At 40.8% G+C, this 27682-nt stretch overlaps 1 protein-coding gene and 1 pseudogene across 2 annotated transcripts in view; both read right to left on the bottom strand.

Annotated features, from left to right (window-relative positions):
- Positions 1-27682, bottom strand: part of 6030498E09Rikl (RIKEN cDNA 6030498E09 gene like) — a 195621-nt gene that overhangs the window by 124023 nt on the left and 43916 nt on the right.
- Positions 7682-8407, bottom strand: Rpl10al2 (ribosomal protein L10A like 2; annotated as a pseudogene). Its single transcript, XR_015646711.1, has one exon. The product of XR_015646711.1 is annotated as a ribosomal protein L10A like 2 (transcript).

The following is a 27682-nucleotide window of genomic DNA, read 5'->3' as shown; positions in this document are numbered from 1 at the left end:
TCCACTATGTTCATCGCAGCCTTATTTATAATAGCCAGAAAATGGAAAGAACCGAGATGCCCTTCAACAGAGGAATGGATACAGAAAATGTGGTACATCTACACAATGGAATATTACTCAGCTATCAAAAACAACGAGTCTATTAAATTCGTAGGCAAATGGTTGGAACTGGAAAATATCATCCTGAGTGAGCTAACCCAATCACAGAAAGACATACATGGTATGCACTCATTGATAAGTGGCTATTAGCCCAAATGCTTGAATTACCCTAGATCCCTAGAACAAAGGAAACTCAAGACGGATGATCAAAATGTGAATGCTTCACTCCTTCTTTAAATGAGGAAAAAGAATACCCTTGGCAGGGAAGGGAGAGGCAAAGATTAAAACAGAGACTGAAGGAACACCCATTCAGAGCCTGCCCCACAGGTGGCCCATACATATACAGCCACCCAATTGGACAAGATGGATGAAGCAAAGAAGTGCAGACCGACAGGAGCCGGATGTAGATCGCTCCTGAGAGACACAGCCAGAATACAGCAAATACAGAGGCGAATGCCAGCAGCAAACCACTGAGCTGAGTATAGGTCCCCCGTTGAAGGAATCAGAGAAAGAACGGGAAGAGCTTGAAGGGGCTCGAGACCCCAAAAGTACAACAATGTCAAGCAACCAGAGCTTCCAGGGACTAAGCCACTACCTAAAGACTATATATGGACTGACCCTGGACTCTGACCCCATAGGTAGCAATGAATATCCTAGTAAGAGCACCAGTGGAAGGGGAAGCCCTGGGTCCTGCTAAGACTGAACCCCCAGTGAACTAGACTATGGGGGGAGGGCGGCAATGGGGGGAGGGTTGGGAGGGGAACACCCATAAGGAAGGGGAGGGGGGAGGGGGATTTTGCCCGGAAACCGGGAAAGGGAATAACACTTGAAATGTATATAAGAAATACTCAAGTTAATAAAAAAAAAAAAAAAAAGAAAGATAGGTTCTCTGTTATCCAGACTCTTGTATTAACCCAGCAATACCAAAGGTTGAGAAAACAGGAAACAGAGATTCCTTAACCAAATTGAGTAAAAGATTTCACTCAATGCTAAAAGAAAATGGGGGAATGAAAGACCACCCCCCATAAAAGGAAAATTGTATGAGCTTAAGGTCCACAACTATAAAAGTAAAAAGTAAGTTTTAAGATCCACAGACTCAGAGCTGAAACAGGCCCGGGCGAGCCCAGGCATGCCCAGGCCCTGTGGAGCCTGCCCCACCGTTAAAACTGACAGACCACTCTCTGCACCCAAATCCCGTGGGAGGGAGAGCTAAACCTTCAGAGAGGCAGACAAGCCTGGGAAACCAGAAGAGACTGCTCCCTGCACACACATCTCGGACGCCAGAGGAAAAAGCCAAAGACCATCTGGAACCCTGGTGCACTGAAGCTCCCGGAAGGGGCGGCACAGGTCTTCCTGGTTGCAGCCGCTGCAGAGAGCCCGTGGGCAGCACCCCACGAGTGAACTTGAGCCTCAGGACCACAGGTAAGACCAAATTTTCTGCTGCAAGAAAGCTGCCTGGTGAACTCAAGACACAGGACCACAGGAACAGCTGAAGACCTGTAGAGAGGAAAAACTACACGCCAGAAAGCAGAACACTCTGTCCACATAACTGACTGAAAGAGGGGAAAACAGGTCTACAGCACTCCTGACACACAGGCTTATAGGACAGTCTAGCCACTGTCAGAAATAGCAGAACAAAGTAACACTAGAGATAATCTGATGGCGAGAGGCAAGCGCAGGAACCCAAGCAACAGAAACCAAGACTACATGGCACCATCGGAGCCCAATTCTCCCATCAAAACAAACATGCAATATCCAAACACACCAGAAAAGCAAGATCTAGTTTCAAAATCATTTTTGATCATGATGCTGGAGGACTTCAAGAAAGACGTGAAGAACTCCCTTAGAGAACAAGTAGAAGCCTACAGAGAGGAATCGCAAAAATGCCTGAAAGAATTCCATGAAAACATAAATAAAAAAGCAGAAGCCCATAGAGAGGAGACACAAAAATCCCTGAAAGAATTCCAGGAAAACACAATCAAACAGTTGAAGGAATTGAGGATGGAAATAGAAGCAATCAAGAAAGAACACAGGGAAACAGCCCTGGATATAGAAAACCAAAAGAAGAGACAAGGAGCTGTAGATACAAGCTTCACCAACAGAATACAAGAGATGGAAGAGAGAATCTCAGGAGCAGAAGATTCCATAGAAATCATTGACTCAACTGTCAAGGATAATGTAAAGCGGAAAAAGCTACTGGTCCAAAACATACAGAAAATCCAGGACTCAATGAGAAGATCAAACCTAAGGATAATAGGTATAGAAGAGAGTGAAGACTCCCAGCTCAAAGGACCAGTAAATATCTTCAACAAAATCATAGAAGAAAACTTCCCTAACCTAAAAAAAGAGATACCCATAGACATACAAGAAGCCTACAGAACTCCAAATAGATTGGACCAGAAAAGAAACACCTCCCGTCACATAATTGTCAAAACACCAAACGCACAAAATAAAGAAAGAATATTAAAAGCAGTAAGGGAAAAAGGTCAAGTAACATATAAAGGCAGACCTATCAGAATCACACCAGACTTCTCGCCAGAAACTATGAAGGCCAGAAGATCCTGGACTGATGTCATACAGACCCTAAGAGAACATAAATGCCAGCCCAGGTTACTGTATCCAGCAAAACTCTCAATTAACATTGATGGAGAAACCAAGATATTCCATGACAAAACCAAATTTACACAATATCTTTCTACAAATCCAGCACTACAAAGGATAATAAATGGTAAAGCCCAACATAAGGAGGCAAGCTATACCCTAGAAGAAGCAAGAAACTAATCGTCTTGGCAAAAAAACAAAGAGAATGAAAGCACACAAACATAACCTTACATCCAAATATGAATATAATGGGAAGCAATAATCACTATTCCTTAATATCTCTCAATATCAATGGCCTCAACTCCCCAATAAAAAGACATAGATTAACAAACTGGATACGCAACGAGGACCCTGCATTCTGCTGCCTACAGGAAACACACCTCAGAGACAAAGACAGTCACTACCTCAGAGTGAAAGGCTGGAAAACAACTTTCCAAGCAAATGGTCAGAAGAAGCAAGCTGGAGTAGCCATTCTAATATCAAATAAAATCAATTTCCAACTAAAAGTCATCAAAAAAATAAGGAAGGACACTTCATATTCATCGAAGGAAAAATCCACCAAGATGAACTCTCAATCCTAAATATCTATGCCCCAAATACAAGGGCACCTACATACGTAAAAGAAACCTTACTAAAGCTCAAAACACACATTGCACCTCACACAATAATAGTGGGAGACTTCAACACCCCACTCTCATCAATGGACAGATCATGGAAACAGAAATTAAACAGTGATGTCGACAGACTAAGAGAAGTCATGAGCCAAATGGACTTAACGGATATTTATAGAACATTCTATCCTAAAGCAAAAGGATATACCTTCTTCTCAGCTCCTCATGGTACTTTCTCCAAAATTGACCATATAATTGGTCAAAAAACGGGCCTCAACAGGTACAGAAAGATAGAAATAATCCCATGTGTGCTATCGGACCACCACGGCCTAAAACTGGTCTTCAATAACAATAAGGGAAGAATGCCCACATATACGTGGAAATTGATCAATGCTCTACTCAATGATAACCTGGTCAAGGAAGAAATAAAGAAAGAAATTTCCATGGATTCTAAAAAGTCTTTAATTTCTTTCCTTAACTCTTTTCTCAGCTAGAGATCATTGAGTAGGGAGTTGTTTAATTTCCATGAGTGTGTAGGGTTTCCAGTGTTACTGTTGTTGAAGTCTAGCTTTAATCCCTGGTGGTGTTATAAGACTCAAGGTGTTATTTTAATCTTCTTGTATCTATTGAGGCTTGCTTTCTGACCAACTATATGGTCAATTTTGGAAAATGCTCCATCAGGTGCTGAGAAGAAGGTATATACTTTGTGTTTGTGTGAAATAGTCTATAGATGTCTGTTAGGTCCTTTTGATTCATAGTGTGTTAGTTTCATTACTACTCTGTTCAGTTTTTGTTTGGATATCCTGTCAATGGATGAGAGTGGGTTGTTGAAGTCTCACAGTATTAATGTGTGGGGTTTGATGTGTGATTTAGCAGTGCTTCTTTTACAAATGAGGGTGTCCTTGTGTTTTTGACATAGATGTTCAGAATTGAGATATCATCATGGTGGATTTTTCCTTTGATGAGCATGAAGTTTCCTTTTCTGTCTCTTTTGATTAGTTTTAGTTGACAGACTATTTTATTAGATAATAGAATGGGGACTTTAGCTTGCTTCTTTGGTCCATTTGCTTGGAAAACTTTTTTCTAATCCTTTACTCTGAGATAATGATTATCTTTGTTGCTGAGGTGTGTTTCTTGTATGCAGCAGAATGATGGATCCTGTTTTTGCATCCATTCTGTTAGCCTCCTTTTTGTACTCATTGTGGAATTGAGTCCATTGATGTTGATGGCAAGTGATTGTCATTTCCAGTCATTTTGGTGTCAATGGGGTTAGTGCTTATGTGTGTGTGTGTGTGTGTGTGTGTGTGTGTGTGTGTGTGTGTGTGTGTGTGCGATTTCCCTGTTTTTCTGGTATGGGACTACTTATTTCCTGTGTTTTCTTGGATGTAGTTATCCTTCTAGTATTTTCTGTAGGGTTGGGTTATTTGTGGCTATATACTGTTTAAATTTGGATTTGTCTTGAAGTATCTTGTTTCCTCCATCTATGGTGATTGAGAGTTTTGCTTGGTACATTGGCACCTGTGGTTTTGTTTTGTTTTGCTTTGTTTTGTTTTGTTTTGTTTTTTTCAATCAGCAAGAGGGTTTATTGTCAGGATACCTGCAGACGTCTACACAGGTACCTGCAGGCATCTCAGTCAGCTCGGAAGGACTGGCGCACCCATCAGAACCAGGGACAGGTTTTTATAGGGTTCTGGGGAGCAGAAGCAGGCATACAGAAGCAGACACATGGTTACAGGGACTTGATTGGTGGATTCAATGAGGCTCAGATGCATGGTTACACCCAATTGGCTATTTCAAACATATTCAAATGAGGCGCAGAGGTATGGTTACACAATTGGCTATTTCAAACATATTCAAATGAGGTTAAAACACAGCAAAAGAGTACGTGCAGGCTGGGGCGTCCGGAATGTCAGATGCTAGGGACTTATCCCTTCCTGCCCGATGGCCTATGAGTCAGTTCCGCTACCTCAGGCTGGTTCTGCATTCCTTCTTCCTTATCTTTGTGGTCTGTCAGTTTTTAGTTTTTTTTTTTTTATTAACTTGAGTATTTCTTATATACATTTCAAGTGTTATTCCCTTTCCCGGTTTCCAGGCAAACATCCCCCTCCCCCCTCTCTTTCCTTATGGGTGTTCCCCTCCCAACCCTCCCCCCATTGCCGCCCTCCCCCCATAGTCTAGTTCACTGGGGGTTCAGTCTTAGCAGGACCCAGGGCTTCCCCTTCCACTGGTGCTCTTACTAGGATATTCATTGCTACCTATGGGGTCAGAGTCCAGGGTCAGTCCATGTATAGTCTTTAGGTAGTGGCTTAGTCCCTGGAAGCTCTGGTTGCTTGACATTGTTGTACTTTTGGGGTTTCGAGCCCCTTCAAGCTCTTCCAGTTCTTTCTCTGATTCCTTCAACGGGGGCCTATTCTCAGTTCAGTGGTTTGCTGCTGGCATTCGCCTCTGTATTTGCTGTATTCTGGCTGTGTCTCTCAGGAGAGATCTACATCCGGTTCCTGTAGGCCTGCACTTCTTTGCTTCGTCCATCTTCTCTAATTGGGTGGCTGTATATGTATGGGTCATATGTGGGGCAGGCTCTGAATGGGTGTTCCTTCAGTCTTTGTTTTAATCTTTGCCTCTCCCTTCCCTGCCAAGGGTATTCTTTTTCCTCATTTAAAGAAGGAGTGAAGCATTCACATTTTGATCATCCGTCTTGAGTTTCGTTTGTTCTAGGGATCTAGGGTAATTCAAGCATTTGGGCTAATAGCCACTTATCAATGAGTGCATACCATGTATGTCTTTCTGTGATTGGGTTAGCTCACTCAGGATGATATTTTCCAGTTCCAACCATTTGCCTACGAATTTCATAAACTCGTTGTTTTTGATAGCTGAGTAATATTCCATTGTGTAGATGTACCACATTTTCTGTATCCATTCCTCTGTTGAAGGGCATCTGGGTTCTTTCCAGTTTCTGGCTATTATAAATAAGACTGCGATGAACATAGTGGAGCACGTGTCTCTTTTGTATGTTGAGGAATCATTTGGGTATATGCCCAAGAGAGGTATAGCTGGATCCTCAGGCAGTTCAATGTCCAATTTTCTGAGGAACCTCCAGACTGATTTCCAGAATGGTTTTACCAGTCTGCAATCCCACCAACAATGGAGGAGTGTTCCTCTTTCTCCACATCCTCGCCAGCATCTGCTGTCACCTGAGTTTTTGATTTTAGCCATTCTCACTGGTGTGAGGTGAAATCTCAGGGTTGTTTTGATTTGCATTTCCCTTATGACTAAAGATGTTGAACATTTCTTTAGGTGTTTCTCAGCCATTCGGCATTCCTCAGCTGTGAATTCTTTGTTTAGCTCTGAACCCCATTTTTTAATAGGGTTATTTGTTTCCCTGCGGTCTAACTTCTTGAGTTCTTTGTATATTTTGGATATAAGGCCTCTATCTGTTGTAGGATTGGTAAAGATCTTTTCCCAATCTGTTGGTTGCCGTTTTGTCCTAACCACCGTGTCCTTTGCCTTACAGAAGCTTTGAAGTTTTATGAGATCCCATTTGTCGATTCTTGATCTTAGAGCATAAGCCATTGGTGTTTTGTTCAGGAAATTTTTTCCAGTGCCCATGTGTTCCAGATGCTTCCCTAGTTTTTCTTCTATTAGTTTGAGTGTGTCTGGTTTGATGTGGAGGTCCTTGATCCACTTGGACTTAAGCTTTGTACAGGGTGATAAGGATGGATCGATCTGCATTCTTCTACATGTTGCCCTCCAGTTGAACCAGCACCATTTGCTGAAAATGCTATCTTTTTTCCATTGGATGGTTTTGGCTCCTTTGTCAAAAATCAAGTGACCATAGGTGTGTGGGTTCATTTCTGGGTCTTCAATTCTATTCCATTGGTCTATCTGTCTGTCTCTGTACCAATACCATGCAGTTTTTATCACTATTGCTCTGTAATACTGCTTGAGTTCAGGGATAGTAATTCCCCCTGAAGTCCTTTTATTGTTGAGGATAGCTTTAGCTATCCTGGGTTTTTTGTTATTCCAGATGAATTTGCAAATTGTTCTGTCTAACTCTTTGAAGAATTGGATTGGTATTTTGATGGGGATTGCATTGAATCTGTAGATTGCTTTTGGTAAAATGGCCATTTTTACTATATTAATCCTGCCAATCCATGAGCATGGGAGATCTTTCCATCTTCTGAGGTCTTCTTCAATTTCTTTCCTCAGTGTCTTGAAGTTCTTATTGTACAGATCTTTTACTTGCTTGGTTAAAGTCACACCGAGGTACTTTATATTATTTGGGTCTATTATGAAGGGTGTCGTTTCCCTAATTTCTTTCTCGGCTTGTTTCTCTTTTGTATAGAGGAAGGCAACTGATTTATTTGAGTTAATTTTTTTTTTTTGAAGGCAGCAACGAGGTTTATTGGAGCGTCCTAATACAGACGCTGGGGCTTGCCCATGGTGCTCTTGATGTACAGAGCCCGGACGTTCTGCCAGTTTTTCTTGAGTAAGGACACCAAGAAGTTGACAGCCAGGTGGATGTTGTAGACTAGCTCATCATCGGTCATCTTCACGTGGCCGACGGCAACGGCCAGACACAGCACCTTCTTCATCTGGAACTTGATTGTGGATTTCACCTCATCCACTTTGGCCCCCATGTTTTCATTGTGTGTCAGCAGGGAGGGGAACTTGCCCGCCTTGTTTAGGCGTGGGCCCAGGATACGTGGGATTTGCTTGATCAGAGACTCGGAGGCCAAAAAGGCATCATACTTCTTGGCCAGCTTTTTGACCAACTTCTTGTTCTTGTTAAGCTTCTTGAGCGCCTCGATGTCCATGTGGGGGATATCAACGGCCTTGGCTTCATCACAGTGCTGCTGGTCCCCCAGGACGCACACGGAGAACTTGGGGCGAGGGGTGGACTTAAGCCTGACGGTGCCCGAGAAGTGTTTGTCCTTCTGAGGGTCGTAGTTCTTCAGGCTGATCTGCAGCTCCACCGTCTCCAGAAACTTGCGGCGCTTACGCTGGTTCCCGTGTAGGACTTCCCACACCGCCTCGTAGAGGGTGTCTCGTGAAACTTTGCTGCTCATGGCTGCGGCTGCGGGAACCGGAAAAGAAGCTATTTGAGTTAATTTTATACCCAGCCACTTTGCTGAAGTTGTTTATCAGCTTTAGTAGTTCTCTGGTGGAACTTTTGGGATCACTTAAATATACTATCATGTCATCTGCAAATAGTGATATTTTGACCTCTTCTTTTCCAATCTGTATCCCCTTGACCTCCTTTCGTTGTCTGATTGCTCTGGCTAGAACTTCAAGAACTATATTGAATAAGTAGGGAGAGAGTGGGCAGCATTGTCTAGTCCCGGATTTTAGTGGGATTGCTTCCAGTTTCTCTCCATTTAGTTTAATGTTAGCAACTGGTTTGCTGTATATGGCTTTTACTATGTTTAGGTATGGGCCTTGAATTCCTATTCTTTCCAGGACATTTATCATGAAGGGGTGTTGAATTTTGTCAAATGCTTTCTCAGCATCTAATGAAATGATCATGTGGTTCTGTTCTTTCAGTTTGTTTATATAATGGATCACGTTGATGGTTTTCCATATATTAAACCATCCCTGCATGCCTGGGATGAAGCCTACTTGATCATGGTGGATGATTGTTTTGATGTGCTCTTGAATTCGGTTTGCCAGAATTTTGTTGAGTATTTTTGCGTCGATATTCATAAGGAAAATTGGTCTGAAGTTCTCTTTCTTTGTTGTGTCTTTGTGTGGTTTAGGTATAAGAGTAATTGTGGCTTCGTAGAAGGAATTCGGTAGTGCTCCATCTGTTTCAATTTTGTGGAATAGTTTGGATAATATTGGTATGAGGTCTTCTATGAAGGTTTGATAGAATTCTGCACTAAACCCGTCTGGACCTGGGCTCTTTTTGGTTGGGAAAACTTTAATGACTGCTTCTATTTCCTTAGGAGTTATGGGGTTGTTTAACTGGTTTATCTGTTCCTGATTTAACTTCGATACCTGGTATCTGTCTAGGAAATTGTCCATTTCCTGAAGATTTTCAAGTTTTGTTGAATATAGGTTTTTATAGTAAGATCGGATGATTTTTTGAATTTCCTCTGAATCTGTAGTTATGTCTCCCTTTTCATTTCTGATTTTGTTAGTTTGGACGCACTCTCTGTGTCCTCTCGTTAGTCTGGCTAAGGGTTTATCTATCTTGTTGATTTTCTCAAAGAACCAGCTTTTGGTTCTGTTGATTCTTTCTATGGTCCTTTTTGTTTCTACTTGGTTGATTTCAGCTCTGAGTTTGATTATTTCCTGCCTTCTACTCCTCCTGGGTGTATTTGCTTCTTTTTGTTCTAGAGCTTTTAGGTGTGCTGTCAAGATGCTGACATATGCTCTTTCCTGTTTCTTTCTGCAGGCACTCAGCGCTATGAGTTTTCCTCTTAGCACAGATTTCATTGTGTCCCATAAGTTTGGGTATGTTGTACCTTCATTTTCATTAAATTCTAAAAAGTTTTTAATTTCTTTCTTTATTTCTTCCTTGACCAGGTTATCATTGAGTAGAGCATTGATCAATTTCCACGTATATGTGGGCATTCTTCCCTTATTGTTATTGAAGACCAGTTTTAGGCCGTGGTGGTCCGATAGCACACATGGGATTATTTCTATCTTTCTGTACCTGTTGAGGCCCGTTTTTTGACCAATTATATGGTCAATTTTGGAGAAAGTACCATGAGGAGCTGAGAAGAAGGTATATCCTTTTGCTTTAGGATAGAATGTTCTATAAATATCCGTTAAGTCCATTTGGCTCATGACTTCTCTTAGTCTGTCGACATCACTGTTTAATTTCTGTTTCCATGATCTGTCCATTGATGAGAGTGGGGTGTTGAAGTCTCCCACTATTATTGTGTGAGGTGCAATGTGTGTTTTGAGCTTTAGTAAGGTTTCTTTTACGTATGTAGGTGCCCTTGTATTTGGGGCATAGATATTTAGGATTGAGAGTTCATCTTGGTGGATTTTTCCTTCGATGAATATGAAGTGTCCTTCCTTATTTTTTTGATGACTTTTAGTTGGAAATTGATTTTATTTGATATTAGAATGGCTACTCCAGCTTGCTTCTTCTGACCATTTGCTTGGAAAGTTGTTTTCCAGCCTTTCACTCTGAGGTAGTGACTGTCTTTGTCTCTGAGGTGTGTTTCCTGTAGGCAGCAGAATGCAGGGTCCTCGTTGCGTATCCAGTTTGTTAATCTATGTCTTTTTATTGGGGAGTTGAGGCCATTGATATTGAGAGATATTAAGGAATAGTGATTATTGCTTCCCATTATATTCATATTTGGATGTAAGGTTATGTTTGTGTGCTTTCATTCTCTTTGTTTTTTTGCCAAGACGATTAGTTTCTTGCTTCTTCTAGGGTATAGCTTGCCTCCTTATGTTGGGCTTTACCATTTATTATCCTTTGTAGTGCTGGATTTGTAGAAAGATATTGTGTAAATTTGGTTTTGTCATGGAATATCTTGGTTTCTCCATCAATGTTAATTGAGAGTTTTGCTGGATACAGTAACCTGGGCTGGCATTTATGTTCTCTTAGGGTCTGTATGACATCAGTCCAGGATCTTCTGGCCTTCATAGTTTCTGGCGAGAAGTCTGGTGTGATTCTGATAGGTCTGCCTTTATATGTTACTTGACCTTTTTCCCTTACTGCTTTTAATATTCTTTCTTTATTTTGTGCGTTTGGTGTTTTGACAATTATGTGACGGGAGGTGTTTCTTTTCTGGTCCAATCTATTTGGAGTTCTGTAGGCTTCTTGTATGTCTATGGGTATCTCTTTTTTTAGGTTAGGGAAGTTTTCTTCTATGATTTTGTTGAAGATATTTACTGGTCCTTTGAGCTGGGAGTCTTCACTCTCTTCTATACCTATTATCCTTAGGTTTGATCTTCTCATTGAGTCCTGGATTTCCTGTATGTTTTGGACCAGTAGCTTTTTCCGCTTTACATTATCTTTGACAGTTGAGTCAATGATTTCTATGGAATCTTCTGCTCCTGAGATTCTCTCTTCCATCTCTTGTATTCTGTTGGTGAAGCTTGTATCTACAGCTCCATGTCTCTTCTTTTGGTTTTCTATATCCAGGGTTGTTTCCATGTGTTCTTTCTTTTTTTTTTCTTTTTTTTTTTTATTAACTTGAGTATTTCTTATATACATTTCAAGTGTTATTCCCTTTCCCGGTTTCCGGACAAACATCACCCTACCCCCTCCCCTTCCTTATGGGTGTTCCCCTCCCAAACCTCCCCCCATTGCCACCCTCCCCGCATAGTCTAGTTCACTGGTGGTTCAGTCTTAGCAGGACCCAGGGCTTCCCCTTCCACTGGTGCTCTTACTAGGATATTCATTGCTACCTATGGGGACAGAGTCCAGGGTCAGTCCATGTATAGTCTTTAGGTAGTGGCTTAGTCCCTGGAAGCTCTGGTTGCTTGACATTGTTGTACTTTTGGGGTCTCGAGCACCTTCAAGCTCTTCCAGTTCTTTCTCTGATTCCTTCAACGGGGGACCTATTCTCAGTTCAGTGGTTTGCTGCTGGCATTCGCCTCTGTATTTGCTGTATTCTGGCTGTGTCTCTCAGGAGCGATCTACATCCGGCTCCTGTCGGTCTGCACTTCTTTGCTTCATCCATCTTGTCTAATTGGGTGGCTGTATATGTATGGGCCACATGTGGGGCAGGCTCTGAATGGGTGTTCCTTCAGTCTCGTTTTAATCTTTGCCTCTCCCTTCCCTGCCAAGGGTATTCTTTTTCCTCATTTAAAGAAGGAGTGAAGCATTCACATTTTGATCATCCGTCTTGAGTTTCCTTTGTTCTAGGGATCTAGGGTAATTCAAGCATTTGGGCTAATAGCCACTTATCAATGAGTGCATACCATGTATGTCTTTCTGTGAGTGGGTTAGCTCACTCAGGATGATATTTTCCAGTTCCAACCATTTGCCTACGAATTTCATAAACTCGTTGTTTTTGATAGCTGAGTAATATTCCATTGTGTAGATGTACCACATTTTCTGTATCCATTCCTCTGTTGAAGGGCATCTGGGTTCTTTCCAGTTTCTGGCTATTATAAATAAGGCTGCGATGAACATAGTGGAGCACGTGTCTCTTTTATAAGTTGAGGCATCTTTTGGGTATATGCCCAAGAGAGGTATAGCTGGATCCTCAGGCAGTTCAATGTCCAATTTTCTGAGGAACCTCCAGACTGATTTCCAGAATGGTTGTACCAGTCTGCAATCCCACCAACAATGGAGGAGTGTTCCTCTTTCTCCACATCCTCGCCAGCATCTGTTGTCACCTGAGTTTTTGATCTTAGCCAATCGCACTGGTGTGAGGTGAAATCTCAGGGTTGTTTTGATTTGCATTTCCCTTATGACAAAGATGTTGAACATTTCTTTAGGTGTTTCTCAGCCATTCGGCATTCCTCAGCTGTGAATTGTTTGTTTAGCTCTGAACCCCATTTTTTAATAGGGTTATTTGTTTCCCTGCGGTCTAACTTCTTGAGTTCTTTGTATATTTTGGATATAAGGCCTCTATCTGTTGTAGGATTGGTAAAGATCTTTTCCCAATCTGTTGGTTGCCGTTTTGTCCTAACCACAGTGTCCTTTGCCTTACAGAAGCTTTGCAGTTTTATGAGATCCCATTTGTCGATTCTTGATCCTAGAGCATAAGCCATTGGTGTTTTGTTCAGGAAATTTTTTCCAGTGCCCATGTGTTCCAGATGCTTCCCTAGTTTTTCTTCTATTAGTTTGAGTGTGTCTGGTTTGATGTGGAGGTCCTTGATCCACTTGGACTTAAGCTTTGTACAGGGTGATAAGCATGGATCGATCTGCATTCTTCTACATATTGCCCTCCAGGTGAACCAGCACCATTTGCTGAAAATGCTATCTTTTTTCCATTGGATGGTTTTGGCTCCTTTGTCAAAAATCAAGTGACCATAGGTGTGTGGGTTCATTTCTGGGTCTTCAATTCTATTCCATTGGTCTATCTGTCTGTCTCTGTACCAATACCATGCAGTTTTTATCACTATTGCTCTGTAATACTGCTTGAGTTCAGGGATAGTAATTCCCCCTGAAGTCCTTTTATTGTTGAGGATAGCTTTAGCTATCCTGGGTTTTTTGTTATACCAGATGAATTTGCAAATTGTTCTGTCTAACTCTTTGAAGAATTGGATTGGTATTTTGATGGGGATTGCATTGAATCTGTAGATTGCTTTTGGTAAAATGGCCATTTTTACGATATTAATCTTGCCAATCCATGAGCATGGGAGATCTTTCCATATTCTGAGGTCTTCTTCAATTTCTTTCCTCAGTGTCTTGAAGTTCTTATTGTACAGATCTTTTACTTGCTTGGTTAAAGTCACACCGAGGTACTTTATATTATTTGGGTCTCTTATGAAGGGTGTCGTTTCCCTAATTTCTTTCTCGGCTTGTTTCTCTTTTGTATAGAGGAAGGCAACTGATTTATTTGAGTTAATTTTATACCCAGCCACTTTGCTGAAGTTGTTTATCAGCTTTAGTAGTTCTCTGGTCGAACTTTTGGAATCACTTAAATATACTATCATGTCGTCTGCAAAAAGTGATATTTTGACCTCTTCTTTTCCGATCTGTATCCACTTGATCTCCTTTTGTTGTCTGATTGCTCTGGCTAGAACTTCAAGAACTATATTGAATAAGTAGGGAGAGAGTGGGCAGCCTTGTCTAGTCCCTGATTTTAGTGGGATTGCTTCAAGTTTCTCTCCATTTAGTTTAATGTTAGCAACTGGTTTGCTGTATATGGCTTTTACTATGTTTAGGTATGGGCCTTGAATACCTATTCTTTCAAGGACTTTTATCATGAAGGGGTGTTGAATTTTGTCAAATGCTTTCTCAGCATCTAATGAAATGATCATGTGGTTCTGTTCTTTCAGTTTGTTTATATGATGGATCACGTTGATGGTTTTCCTTATATTAAACCATCCCTGCATGCCTGGGATGAAGCCTACTTGATCATGGTGGATGATTGTTTTGATGTGCTCTTGAATTCGGTTTGCAAGAATTTTGTTGAGTATTTTTGCGTCGATATTCATAAGGGAAATTGGTCTGAAGTTCTCTTTCTTTGTTGGGTCTTTGTGTGGTTTAGGTATAAGAGTAATTGTGGCTTCATAGAAGGAATTCGGTAGGGCTCCATCTGTTTCAATTTTGTGGAATAGTTTGGATAATATTGGTATAAGGTCTTCTATGAAGGTTTGATAGAATTCTGCAATAAACCCGTCTGGACCTGGGCTCTTTTTGGTTGGGAGACCTTTAATGACTGCTTCTATTTCCTTAGGAGTTATGGGGTTGTTTAACTGGTTTATCTGTTCCTGATTTAACTTCGATACCTGGTATCTGTCTAGGAAATTGTCCATTTCCTGAAGATTTTCAAGTTTTGTTGAATATAGGTTTTTATAGTAAGATCTGATGATTTTTTGAATTTCCTCTGAATCTGTAGTTATGTCTCCCTTTTCATTTCTGATTTTGTTAATTTGGACGCACTCTCTGTGTCCTCTCGTTAGTCTGGCTAAGGGTTTATCTATATTGTTGATTTTCTCAAAAAACCAACTTTTGGTTCTGTTGATTCTTTCTATGGTCCTTTTTGTTTCTACTTGGTTGATTTCAGCTCTGAGTTTGATTATTTCCTGCCTTCTACTCCTCCTGGGTGTATTTGCTTCTTTTTGTTCTAGAGCTTTTAGGTGTGCTGTCAAGCTGCTGACATATGCTCTTTCCTGTTTCTTTCTGCAGGCACTCAGCGCTATGAGTTTTCCTCTTAGCACAGCTTTCATTGTGTCCCATAAGTTTGGGTATGTTGTACCTTCATTTTCATTAAATTCTAAAAAGTTTTTAATTTCTTTCTTTATTTCTTCCTTGACCAGGTTATCATTGAGTAGAGCATTGTTCAATTTCCACGTATATGTGGGCATTCTTCCCTTATTGTAATTGAAGACCAGTTTTAGGCCGTGGTGGTCCGATAGCACGCATGGGATTATTTCTATCTTTCTGTACCTGTTGAGGCCCGTTTTTTGACCAATTATATGGTCAATTTTGGAGAAAGTACCATGAGGAGCTGAGAAGAAGGTATATCCTTTTGCTTTAGGATAGAATGTTCTATAAATATCCGTTAAGTCCATTTGGCTCATGACTTCTCTTAGTCTGTCTACATCTCTGTTTAATTTCTGTTTCCATGATCTGTCCATTGATGAGAGTGGGGTGTTGAAATCTCCCACTATTATTGTGTGAGGTGCAATGTGTGTTTTGAGCTTTAGTAAGGTTTCTTTTACATATGTAGGTGCCCTTGTATTTGGGGCATAGATATTTAGGATTGAGACTTCATCTTGGTGGATTTTTCCTTTGATGAATATGAAGTGTCCTTCCTTATCTTTTTTGATGACTTTTAGTTGAAAATTGATTTTATTTGATATTAGAATGGCTACTCCAGCTTTCTTCTTCTGACCATTTGCTTGGAAAATTGTTTTCCAGCCTTTCACTCTGAGGTAATGTCTGTCTTTGTCTCTGAGGTGTGTTTCCTGTAGGCAGCAGAATGCAGGGTCCTCGTTGCGTATCCAGTTTGTTAATCTATGTCTTTTTATTGGGGAGTTGAGGCCATTGATATTGAGAGATATTAAGGAATAGTGATTATTGCTTCCCGTTATATTCATATTTGGAAGTGAGGTTATGATTGTGTGCTTTCATTCTCTTTGTTTTGTTGCCAAGATGATTAGTTTCTTGCTTCTAGGGTATAGCTTGCCTCCTTATGTTGGGCTTTACCCTTTATTATCCTTTTTAGTGCTGGATTTGTAGAAAGATATTGTGTAAATTTGGTTTTGTCATGGAATATCTTGGTTTCTCCATCTATGTTAATTGAGAGTTTTGCAGGATACAGTAACCTGGGCTGGCATTTGTGTTCTCTTAGGGTCTGTATGACATCTGTCCAGGATCTTCTGGCCTTCATAGTTTCTGGCGAAAAGTCTGGTGTGATTCTGATAGGTCTCCCTTTATATGTTACTTGACCTTTTTCCCTTACTGCTTTTAATATTCTTTCTTTATTTTGTGCGTTTGGTGTTTTGACTATTATGTGACGGGAGGTGTTTCTTTTCTGGTCCAATCTATTTGGAGTTCTGTAGGCTTCTTGTATGCCTATGGGTATCTCTTTTTTTAGGTTAGGGAAGTTTTCTTCTATGATTTTGTTGAAGATATTTACTGGTCCTTTCAGCTGGGAGTCTTCACTCTCTTCTATACCTATTATCCTTAGGTTTGATCTTCTCATTGAGTCCTGGATTTCCTATATGTTTTGGACCAGTAGCTTTTTCCGCTTTACATTATCTTTGACAGTTGAGTCAATGATTTCTATGGAATCTTCTGCTCCCGAGATTCTCTCTTCCATCTCTTGAATTCTGTTGGTGAAGCTTGTATCTACAGCTCCTTGTCTTTTCTTTTGATTTTCTATGTCCAGGGTTGTTTCCATGTGTTCTTTCTTGATTGCTTCTATTTCCATTTTTAATTCCTTCAACTGTTTGATTGTGTTTTCCTGGAATTCTTTCAGAGATTTTTGCGATTCCTCTCTGTAGGCTTCTACTTGTTCTCTAACGGAGTTCTTTATGTCTTTCTTGAAGTCCTCCAGCATCATGATCAAATATGATTTTGAAACTAGGTCTTGCTTTTCTGGTGTGTTTGGATATTCCGTGTTTGCTTTGGTGGGAGAATTGGGCTCCGATGATGCCATGTAGTCTTGGTTTCTGTTGCTTGGGTTCCTGCGCTTGCCTCTCGCCATCAGATTATCTCTAGTGTTACTTTGTTCTGCTATTTCTGACTGTGGCTAGATTGTCCTATAACCTGTGTGTCAGGAGTGCTGTAGACCTGTTTTCCTGTTTTCTTTCAGCCAGTTATGGGGACAGAGTGTTCTGCTTTCGGGCGTGTAGTTTTTCCTCTCTACAGGTCTTCAGCTGTTCCTGTGGGCCTGTGTCTTGAGTTCACCAGGCAGGTTTCTTGCAGGGGAAAAATTGGTCCTACCTGTGGTTCCAAGGCTCAAGTTTGCTCGTGGGGTACTGCCTAAGTCCTCTCTGCTGTGGCAGCAACCGGGAAAATCTGTGCCGCTCCTTCCGGGAGCCTCCGTGCACCAGGGTTTCAGATGACGTTTGGTGTTTTCCTCTGGCGCCTGGATGTGCACAGAGTGCAGTCTCTTCTGGTTTCCCAGGCGTGTCCGCCTCTCTGAAGGTTCAGCTCTCCCTCCCACGGGATTTGGGTGAAGAGAACTGTTTATCTGGTCTGTTTCCTTCAGGTTCCAGCAGTGTCTCAGGCGCAGGGATCCTGCCGCTCCCGGGCCCTCCCCTACGGGAACCCAGAGGCCTTATACAGTTGCCTCTTGGGCCAGGGATGTGGGCAGGGGTGGGCAGTTTTGGTGGTCTCCTCCGCTCTGCAGCCTCAGGAGTGCCCACCTGATCAGGCGGTGGGGTCTCTCTCCCACGGGGTTTGGGAGCAGAGAGCTGCTGCGGTCCGGGATCCGCCGGTGTGGGACTTCCGGTAAACACAGGAAGTGCCCGGCCTTAGAGGAATTTTGCCTCTGTGTGTCCTGAGTTCACCAGGCAGGTTTCTTGCAAGGGAAAAGTTGGTCCTACCTGCAGTTCCAAGGCTCAAGTTTGCTCGTGGGGTACTGCCTAAGTCCTCTCCGCTGTGGCAGCAACCGGGAAGATCTGCGCCGCTCTTTCCGGGAGCCTCCGTGCACCATGGTTTAGATGGCGTTTGGTGTTTTCCTCTGGCGCCTGGATGTGCACAGAGTGCAGTCTCTTCTGGTTTCCCAGGCGTGTCCGCCTCTCTGAAGGTTCAGCTCTCCCTCCCTCGGGATTTGGGTGCAGAGAACTGTTTATCCGGTCTGTTTCCTTCAGGTTCCGGCAGTGTCTCAGGCGCAGGGGTCCTGCCGCTCCCGGGCCCTCCCCTAGGGGAACCCAGAGGCCTTATACAGTTGCCTCTTGGGCCAGGGATGTGGGCAGGGGTGGGCAGTGTTGGTGGTCTCCTCCGCTCTGCAGCCTCAGGAGTGCCCACCTGATCAGGCGGTGAGGTCTCTCTCCCACGGGGTTTGGGAGCAGAGAGCTGCTGCGGTCCGGGATCCGCCGGTGTGGGACTTCCCATGTGTTCTTTCTTGATTGCTTCTATTTCCATTTTTAATTCCTTCAACTGTTTGATTGTGTTTTCCTGGAATTCTTTCAGGGATTTTTGCGATTCCTCTCTGTAGGCTTTTACTTGTTTATTAATGTTTTCCTGTGCTTCCCTAAGTGTGTTCATGTCTTTCTTGAAGTCCTCCAGCATCATGATCAAATATGATTTTGAAACTAGATCTTGCTTTTCTGGTGTGTTTGGATATTCCATGTTTGTTTTGGTGGGAGAATTGGGCTCCGATGATGGCATGTAGTCTTGGTTTCTGTTGCTTGGGTTCCTGCGCTTGCCTCTCGCCATCAGATTATCTCTAGTGTTACTTTGTTCTGCTATTTCTGACAGTGGCTAGACTGTCCTATAAGCCTGTGTGTCAGGAGTGCTGTAGACCTGTTTTCCTCTCTTTCAGTCAGTTATGGGGACAGAGTGTTCTGCTTTCGGGTGTGTAGTTTTTCCTCTCTACAGGTCTTCAGCTGTTCCTGTGGGCCTGTGTCTTGAGTTCACCAGGCAGCTTTCTTGCAGCAGAAAATTTGGTCTTACCTGTGGTCCCGAGGCTCAGGTTTGCTCATGGGGTGCTGCCCAGGGGCTCTCTGCAGCGGCAGCAACCAGGAAGACCTGTGCCGCCCCTTCCGGGAGCTTCAGTGCACCAGGGTTCCAGATGGTCTTTGGCTTTTTCCTCTGGTGTCCGAGATGTGTGTGCAGGGAGCAGTCTCTTCTGGTTTCCCAGGCTTGTCTGCCTCTCTGAAGGTTTAGCTCTCCCTCCCACGGGATTTGGGTGCAGAGAACTGTTTATCCGGCCTGTTTTCTTCAGGGTCCGGCGGTGTCTCTGGCAGGGGTCCTGCCGCTCCTGGGCCCTCCCCCACGGGAGCCCAGAGGCCTTATACAGTTTCCTCTTGGGCCAGGGATGTGGGCAGGGGTGAGCAGTGTTGGTGGTCTCTTCCGCTCTGCAGCCTCAGGAGTGCCCACCTGACCAGGCGGTTGGGTCTCTCTCTCACCGGGTCTGGGAGCAGAGAGCTGCTGCGGGCCGGGATCCGCGGGTCAAAATTAGAAAATCTTAATGAAATAGATGGCTTTCTCCACAGATATGACTTACCAAAGTTAAATCAAGATAAGGTAGACTATTGAAATAGCCCTATATCCCCTAAAGAAATAAAAGCAGTCATTAAAAACCTCCCAACCAAAAAAAAAAAAGCCCGGGGCCAGATGGTTTTAGTACCACATTATACCAAACATTCAAAGAAGAGCAAATACCAATATTCCTCAAACTATTCCACAAAATAGAAACAGAATGAACACTGCCAAACTCCTTTTATGAGGCCACAGTTGCCCTGATACCTATACCACACAAAGATTCAACAAAGAAACAGAATTTCCAACTGATTTCTCTTTTAAACATTGAGGCAAAAATATTCAATATAATACTTGCAAACTGAATCCAGGAACATATCAAAGATAACATCATCCATCAAGATCAAGTAGGCTTCATCCCAGGGATGCAGGTTCAATATATAAAAATCCATCAACCTAATCCAGCATTAAAAAAAACTGAAATAAAAAAATCACATGATTATCTCATGAGGCACTGAAAAAGCCTTTGATAAAATCCAACACCCTTTTATGTTAAATGTATTAGAGAAATCAGGGATGCAGGGCACATACCTAAACATAATCAAAGCAATATACAGCAAGCCAATGGCCAACATCAAACTAAATGGAGAGAAACTTGAAGTAATACCACTAAAATTGGAGACAAAGTTGCCCATTCCCTCCCTATCTATCAGTATAGTTCTTTCAAGTTCTAGCCATAGCAATAAGAGAACTAAAGGAAATTAAAGGGATACAAATTGGAAAGAAAGACATCAAAGTACAGCTATCTTCAGATGATATGATAGCATCCATAAGCTTTAATCAATGGGATCCAATCAAATACCCAAAAATAAACTCAGATACCTATACACATTTTATTTTGGATGAAGATGTCAAAACCATACAATGGAAAAATGAAAGCATCTTCAAATATTTGTGCTGGACTAACTAGATGTCTACATGTAAAAAAATGAAAATCGATCCATACTTATCACCGTGCACAAAAGTCAAGTCCATGTGGATCAAGGATCTCAACATAAAATGGGATTAAATCTATAAGATAATGGATGGGAAACTGGGAAAGGGGACAACATTTGAAATGTAAATAAAAAGTCCAATATTAATTAATTAATTAATCTAGAGTACAAAGCCTTGAACTCATTGGTGCAGAAGACAATTTCCTGAACAGAATACCAATGGCTCAGGCTCTAAAACCAATAATCAATAAATGAGACCTCATGAAACAGCAAAACTTACAGCAAAGGACACTGTCAGTTGGGCACATTGGCAGGCTACAGACTGGGAAAGTATCTTCACCAACCTTAAATTTGACAGAGAGCTAATATGAAATATTTACAAATAACTGAAGAAGTTTGGCACTAATGACCCAAATAACCAAATTAAAATGGGGTGCAGAACTAAACAAAATTCTCAACAGTGGAATCTTGAATGGCCAATAAGCACTTAAATAAATGTTCAAAGTCCTTTGTCATCTAGGAAATGCAAACCAAAATAACTCTGAGGTTCCATTTTACACCCATCAGTAAGTCTAAGATCAAAAATTCCAGAGATAGTACATGCTAGCAATAGTGTGGAACAAGAACACTTCTTCGTTGCTGGTGGGAGTGCAAAATTGTATAACCACTTTGGAAATAAATTTGGTGGTTTCTCAGAAAACTGGGACTAATTCTACTTCAAGAACCAGCTATAACCAAAAGAAGCTCCACCACCCCACAAAGACACTTGCTCAACTATGTTCATAGCAGCTTTATTCATAATAACCACAAACTAGAAACAACCTAGATCCCCATCAACTGAAGAATGGATAAAGAAAATGTGACACATCTACACAACGGAGTACTATTTTGCTATTTTAAAAAGAAATCATGAACTTTGCAGGCAAATGGAGGCAAGTTGAGGATTTCATCTTGATTGAGGTAACCCAATCTCAAAAGGACATATGTACTCATTTATAAATGGATATTAGCCATAAAACACAGGTAGCACACAGATCCAAAGAAGCTATACATGAAGGAAGCTCCAAGTGAGGAAGCTTGAATCTCACTTAGAAAGGGAATAAAATAGTCATGAGATGCAGACAGAGGGAAGGAACTGGGAGGGAGGGAGGATGGGGAGGGGAATGTGAGTTTCAGTATCAGGTATGAGGTAAGACAGGAGAAATGGCTAGATGGCCATGAAAATAATGGAAGTCTGCAAATAATAGGGGTTAGGAGATTGTGGGGTACATCTCCAAGAGGAGACAGAGACCTGAGTGAGATAAGGGAGGCACCCAAGAATCAATGGGAGTAACCTTATCTGTAACTCACTGCATTGAGGATATGGAACCTGAAGAGTCCACCTCCTGTAGCCAGGCAGGAACCCAGATGGAGCAATAAAGACACCAAACCACCCACCAAACTTTCAACCCAAAATTTATCCTACATGCAATAAATGCAGGCATGGAGGATGGAGCAGAGACTGAGGGAATGCCAACCAATAACTGGCCCAACCTGAGACCCATGGACCAGCACTAATCCCTAACACTATTAATGATACTCTTGTTATGCCTACAGACAAGAGCAAGATGTCCTCTGAGAAGCTCCCCCCAGCAGCTGACTCAGACAGATGCAGATACCCACAGCCAAACAGTGAATGGAGATCGGGACTCTTATGGAAGAATAGGAGGAAGGATTGTGGACCCCAAAAAGGTCCTAGCAAACTCTACAGGAAGACCAACAGAGTCAACTAACCTGAACCTTTGGAGCTCTCAGAAACTGAACCACCAACCGAAGAACTACACAGGATGATGGATCTAGACCTCCTGGCACCTATGTAGCAGATGTGCAACTTGGTCTTCATGTGGGTCCTGAACAACTGAAAAGAGAACTCTCCTGAAAGATGTTGCCTGTGTGTGGAATATGGTATCATAGCTGGGCTGCCTTGTCTGGCCTCAATGGAAAAAAAAGTGCCTAGCCTTGCAGAGACTTGAAGGACCATGGAGGAGAATATGAGGGGGGGCCACCCACTCAGAGGAGAAGGGGAGCAGGGGAAGGGGCAAGGATTGTGGGAGGGGGTACCCAGGAGTGAGTAGGATGTAAAGTGAATAAAACATTTTAAATTTAATTTTAAAAGAAGTATTTATTAGATAACTTTTTTGTATCAAGCATGTGAGAGGTATTCCAGCATAAAAGACAGACATGGTTCTTTATTTCATAGTGTTCATTTAGTATCAAGTAGAGTTATTAGAGTGTAAATATTGAAGACTCTGCCTTCAAACTACATACTATACAAATTGTGGCTCTTCTATTGCTAGCTTTATAACTTTGTCAAACCATTTACATTCTTTGGGTATCTTGATTATCCTCATCTGGAAAGCTAAAATAATTTACTCATTGAGTTAGCCCAAGAATTAAATGGTTATGAACAAAATGAATGAACTTAGAGCAATGTATTTAAGAAAATAAGCACTATGTAAGTGAATGTTCTTGTTAACTATACTCAGAGCACCACTGACCATTCTAGAAAAAGGAGTCCACAATCCAGGAATTACTTTTTTAAGATACATCATGGCTTCTATTATTCTCTAACAGTGAGACTCTCCCACCTCTTAGGTAAATAGGTCATTCATAAAATTCTAAAGAAAATCTCTGCCATCATTTGCCATATCTGTAAATGAGAGCTCACAGTTGGTTGATGCGGTAATACTAATTAAAAGGACTAAATTTACTATACATAGTAGACCATGCTTACTAACCCACCAGTGAGGCTGAGGCAGAAAAAAGATTAAAAGTTTAAGGCTATCATATGCTACATACATATCAAGACCTTGCCAAAACAAAATAACCAAAGTTTGAATCCTGGCTTTACTACATAATAGCTCTGTGGAGGAAAAGTCTCAACAGAGACTTTTATTTTGAATACTATGCAATTTCAATATATCTTATAGCAGGTTTATTTTTATTTATTTTATTCAGGACTTATGTTTTCTTAATATAAGAAAATTACTCATCAACTTAATAAAATTCTGCTATTATCTTTTACTTTTTATCTAAGTGGGAGTTTATTTCTATAATATTTAAAGAACCTACACAATTTGTGTGTGTGTGTGTATATATATATATATATATACATATACACACACATATATATGTATATATATATGTATATATATAATGTCAAAGAACCTAATTAATAATGGCTAAAACACTTGTTTACCTAAAAAATTAAAACTAAGCCATCAAGTCCATGAAGAAATATTTTACATCACTAATTATTACAAAAATTCAAATAAAACCTGTGTTTGTGTATATGTGTGTGTGTGTGTGTGTGAGAGAGAGAAAGAGAGAGAGAGAGAGAGAGAGAGAGAAACAGAGAAAGAGACAGAGACAGAAAGAGAGAGAGAGTAAGACAGACTCAAAAACTGAGATGGGTTGGAAATGTAGCTCATTGGTAGACTGTCTGCCTCCATATATGTGGTCCTTGGGTAATCCCCAAGCAGTGCAAAATGTAAATTAAAAATACCTTTAAAAGCAAAATATGTTTGTGAAGGTGGGAAGAATGGGAAATCTTCTACATTTGGGGGGAATGTAAATTATGACAAGTTCAGTCATGCAGAGAATAGTTTGGATATTTCTCAAAAATTATATTATCCCAAAACTGCATTCCTAGATATATATCCACAATAAAGGCATTTGGGATTTTAGAAATAAATCCTCTCATGTGTTCATTGTGACAGAATTCACAATGGTGAAGATAGGAAATACAAACAATGTGAGAATCTATAGATGGATAAATGAAGAAGAAAACATATGTATATATATACACATACATTATATGGCATGATATATACATACATACACACATTTGTGTAGTATTATATGAACACAAAATTAAGCAGTATTCCATATGTAAAACTTAATGTGCCTGGAAGACATCATTTGAAGTAAAATAAACCAAATACAGAAAGACAAATACTGCCTGTCCTATATGAGAAAAAAATTTAAATCTAGAGTGAAGCAATTATTACCAAAGAGTAGAGTAGAATGAAAGAAATGGTGATATGTTGGCCAAAGAGTAGATGTTTTTATTTTTAAGATAAAAATACCTGGAATTAATGTTTAGACTGGGAGTTGATGGGTTCTATTTCTTTCCCTTCAGTTGCAGCTAATCATTCCTTTCAGAATTAATTTTAGTTTATATTGAACTTTTTTCTGATCCATGTCTCTTCACTTCTCTTCCAGGTTCTCAAGCGGTGGTTAAAACAGAAATCATACAATGTCAAGATTTAGTTTCTCAGTAACCTTAATTTCAAAAGCCTAGTCAACTGACTTAATCAAACAAACAACTTAGTCAAATAGTGTGCCTACTTTCTAAAACTTGACTAGCTATCTAACTATATACTGGTTTTCTCAAAATGAAGAATAGCCTTGGACCTAAGAATAATTCTCTCCCAGGTTCTTAAGCAGTGGTTGAAATATAAATCCTACAATATCAAGATTTAGAGCATAAAGAATAATAGCAAGATAGAAATTTCCAAAGTTATTCTCAGGTTCAAGGCTATTGTTCATTGAAAATATAAGTAAATCAGAGTGGCTTTTAGTTAGGATAACTCATCTCCCAAATGAGAAGGTATTTGCTAAAACATTTAGAAAGGAATTTCTACCAATGTTAGCATGCTAAAAAGGAGGGCCAATGATATTTTACAGTTAGGTATTTGCTTTCAAAATATTTTCCAATTGTCAAACTTAATCAAGACTTCAGTTTAGTCTACACCAGTTTGCTCCCTTCCTACAATGTGCCTCATTCTCTGCATGGTTCTGAGACCACATTACAAATCAAGCACATGGCCCTCCAGTATTTTTAGTCTCCCTGGGAAAATACAAGCTAATGGTGTGAAATAAGGAAAAACAAAGAGGAAAATACTTCTCCCTAGCATCCAGTATGTGTTAGGTATATTCATATTTAATCATTACCACATTCCTACAGGAGGTGCTACTTATATTTTCACCCATTCTCTTAAATGAAATGGGTATATCCAAGGTCATGTCACTAGCAAAAGAACAATTTCAGAATCATGTCTAAATTCTAGAGCCATTTCCACACATTAGCACATTGCCAAATATTTAATTAAATCATACAGATGAAGAGTAAATAAAGCAAACTGACAAGAAAGGCAGTATAGCATATGGTTGAATTCATGGAATTTATAGTCACACTGACCTGAGTTCAAATACCATCTGGGTACTTTGAACAAGCTACTTAACTTTTTTGAGCCTTTTTCCTTATCTATAGCATAATAGTTAAACAAAATAATGTACCTAAAGGATTTTAAATAATGCTTTCTATAGTAAACAATACATAGCAGGTATTATTATAACACTGATTTTAAATGTTATTCTTTAATTTTGGCATTATGAGAGAGTATATGCCTCCTCATAAAGACTGATGGCAATATAAAAGAATTCATTTCATGGCCTCTGCCAGTTATTTTATACTACAAAAGTAATAGGTTTTAGAAAAGATTCACTAATATACATAAAAGATACTTTGGATATGTAAAAGGAGGCCCTGGGCACTAAGAGGTAGAAAACCATATTATTTTCAGTGATTTGATAAAACGAATCTTCATCAACCCCAAGGTGACATCGGGATAACATAAAGAAGGTCTTTGGAAGGTCAAAGATGGCAAGGTAAGATGGGTGGTTGTCTGTGCTACACCACTTTATTGCTACTGATTTGCCTTCAGCCAACTTGGCTGAACAAGGGGGACTTCCTACTGTCTCCATTGTTTCGTGGGCTTTGCTTTCAGATCTTGCCAAATTATTGATGGTTCTAGTTTCTACCATCAAGGATCAGGAAAAATCTGAGGCTTCCTCCTAGAACTTCAGAACAAACTATTCAGAAGAGACTAGACCATCGAAGAGGGTTGTGTAAAGGAAATGGATTTGGGTGTGAGTGTACTGTCAGAGTGTACTGGTTTCAGTGTGCCTTGAAATGTAAGAAAGATTCCTGTTAAGTCTGGAAAAAGTCTTCCTTGGATAAAATGGGGGAGGGGGCTGGAAGACTGCCTCATAAATACAAGCATCAAGGTACCTGGTTGATTTCCACACAGAGAACATGGTTAATGACCAAACAACTCTGGTTTGAGTTGCAAGGGTGTGAGAGCAGAACTGAGATTTAAAAGGGATGTGTCACCACAAATGGAAACCTGACACAGCCCCTCATACAAGATCACAAACTAGCCCACACAAGTGATAACTAGCAACTGTTCCCTCTCCCAAATCCAGCATTCTGAGTCTTAAAGGCTAAGAACACTTAATCTCCAAACTGTAAAGTGTCCAACTTAATAAATTAGTCAGAAACAAGTTTGACTTCACACAGCAACAGCATTGTCTTAAACAAGATGGAAATTCTTCACTACAATCTCGAGGTAGTAGAGTACATTCCCAATGGACCCTTAGTTCCTACTCTTCAAGTTCTCCACTGATCAGATAAGACCTACCTACCCACATTATACTGGTTTGTTTTATACAAATTAAACTAATGACAGTGCTTAATCACATTTACAAAATACCTTAACTAGGGTTGGGGATTTAGCTCAGTGGTAGAGCGCTTGCCTAGGAAGCGCAAGGCCCTGGGTTCGGTCCCCAGCTCCGAAAAAAAGAACCAAAAAAAAAAAAAAAAAAGAAATGTAGTTCAAAATACCTTAACTGCAATAAATACCAAACTGTTATTTGAGTAAAACATCCCACACCATAGCTTACATGACTTTAAATTAGCACATTAAACTGATCATCACAGGTATTACTGACACTTGTAAATCAGATGATGTATCAAGGGGGCTACTCTCTCCAACCCTACCCTTAAACTTCTGGCTGACTCCTCCATATGTTCAGGTTTCCAGGACACTTTTCTAAATGTAAAATGATCGTTGGATAGCAGGTGATGCTTGGAAGAAGGTGAGCTTTTTCTAGGACTACATAAGGCAAAGACCACAAACCTGACCATAGCTGTAGCTTGTGAACCTGCCTCTGAGCCCTCTTCTTTACAAGGCTACCTTAATCCTACATCCTCAAGTGGCAAGAAACCATATAGCCCTCAATATCTCTTTTTA

This window comes from Rattus norvegicus, chromosome X (assembly GCF_021556685.1).
Source record: "Rattus norvegicus strain SHRSP/BbbUtx chromosome X, alternate assembly SHRSP_T2T, whole genome shotgun sequence".
Classification (NCBI taxonomy): Eukaryota; Metazoa; Chordata; class Mammalia; order Rodentia; family Muridae; genus Rattus; species Rattus norvegicus.
The sequence above is the reverse complement of the archived record's forward strand: the minus strand, read 5'-3'. Positions and strand labels throughout refer to the sequence as shown.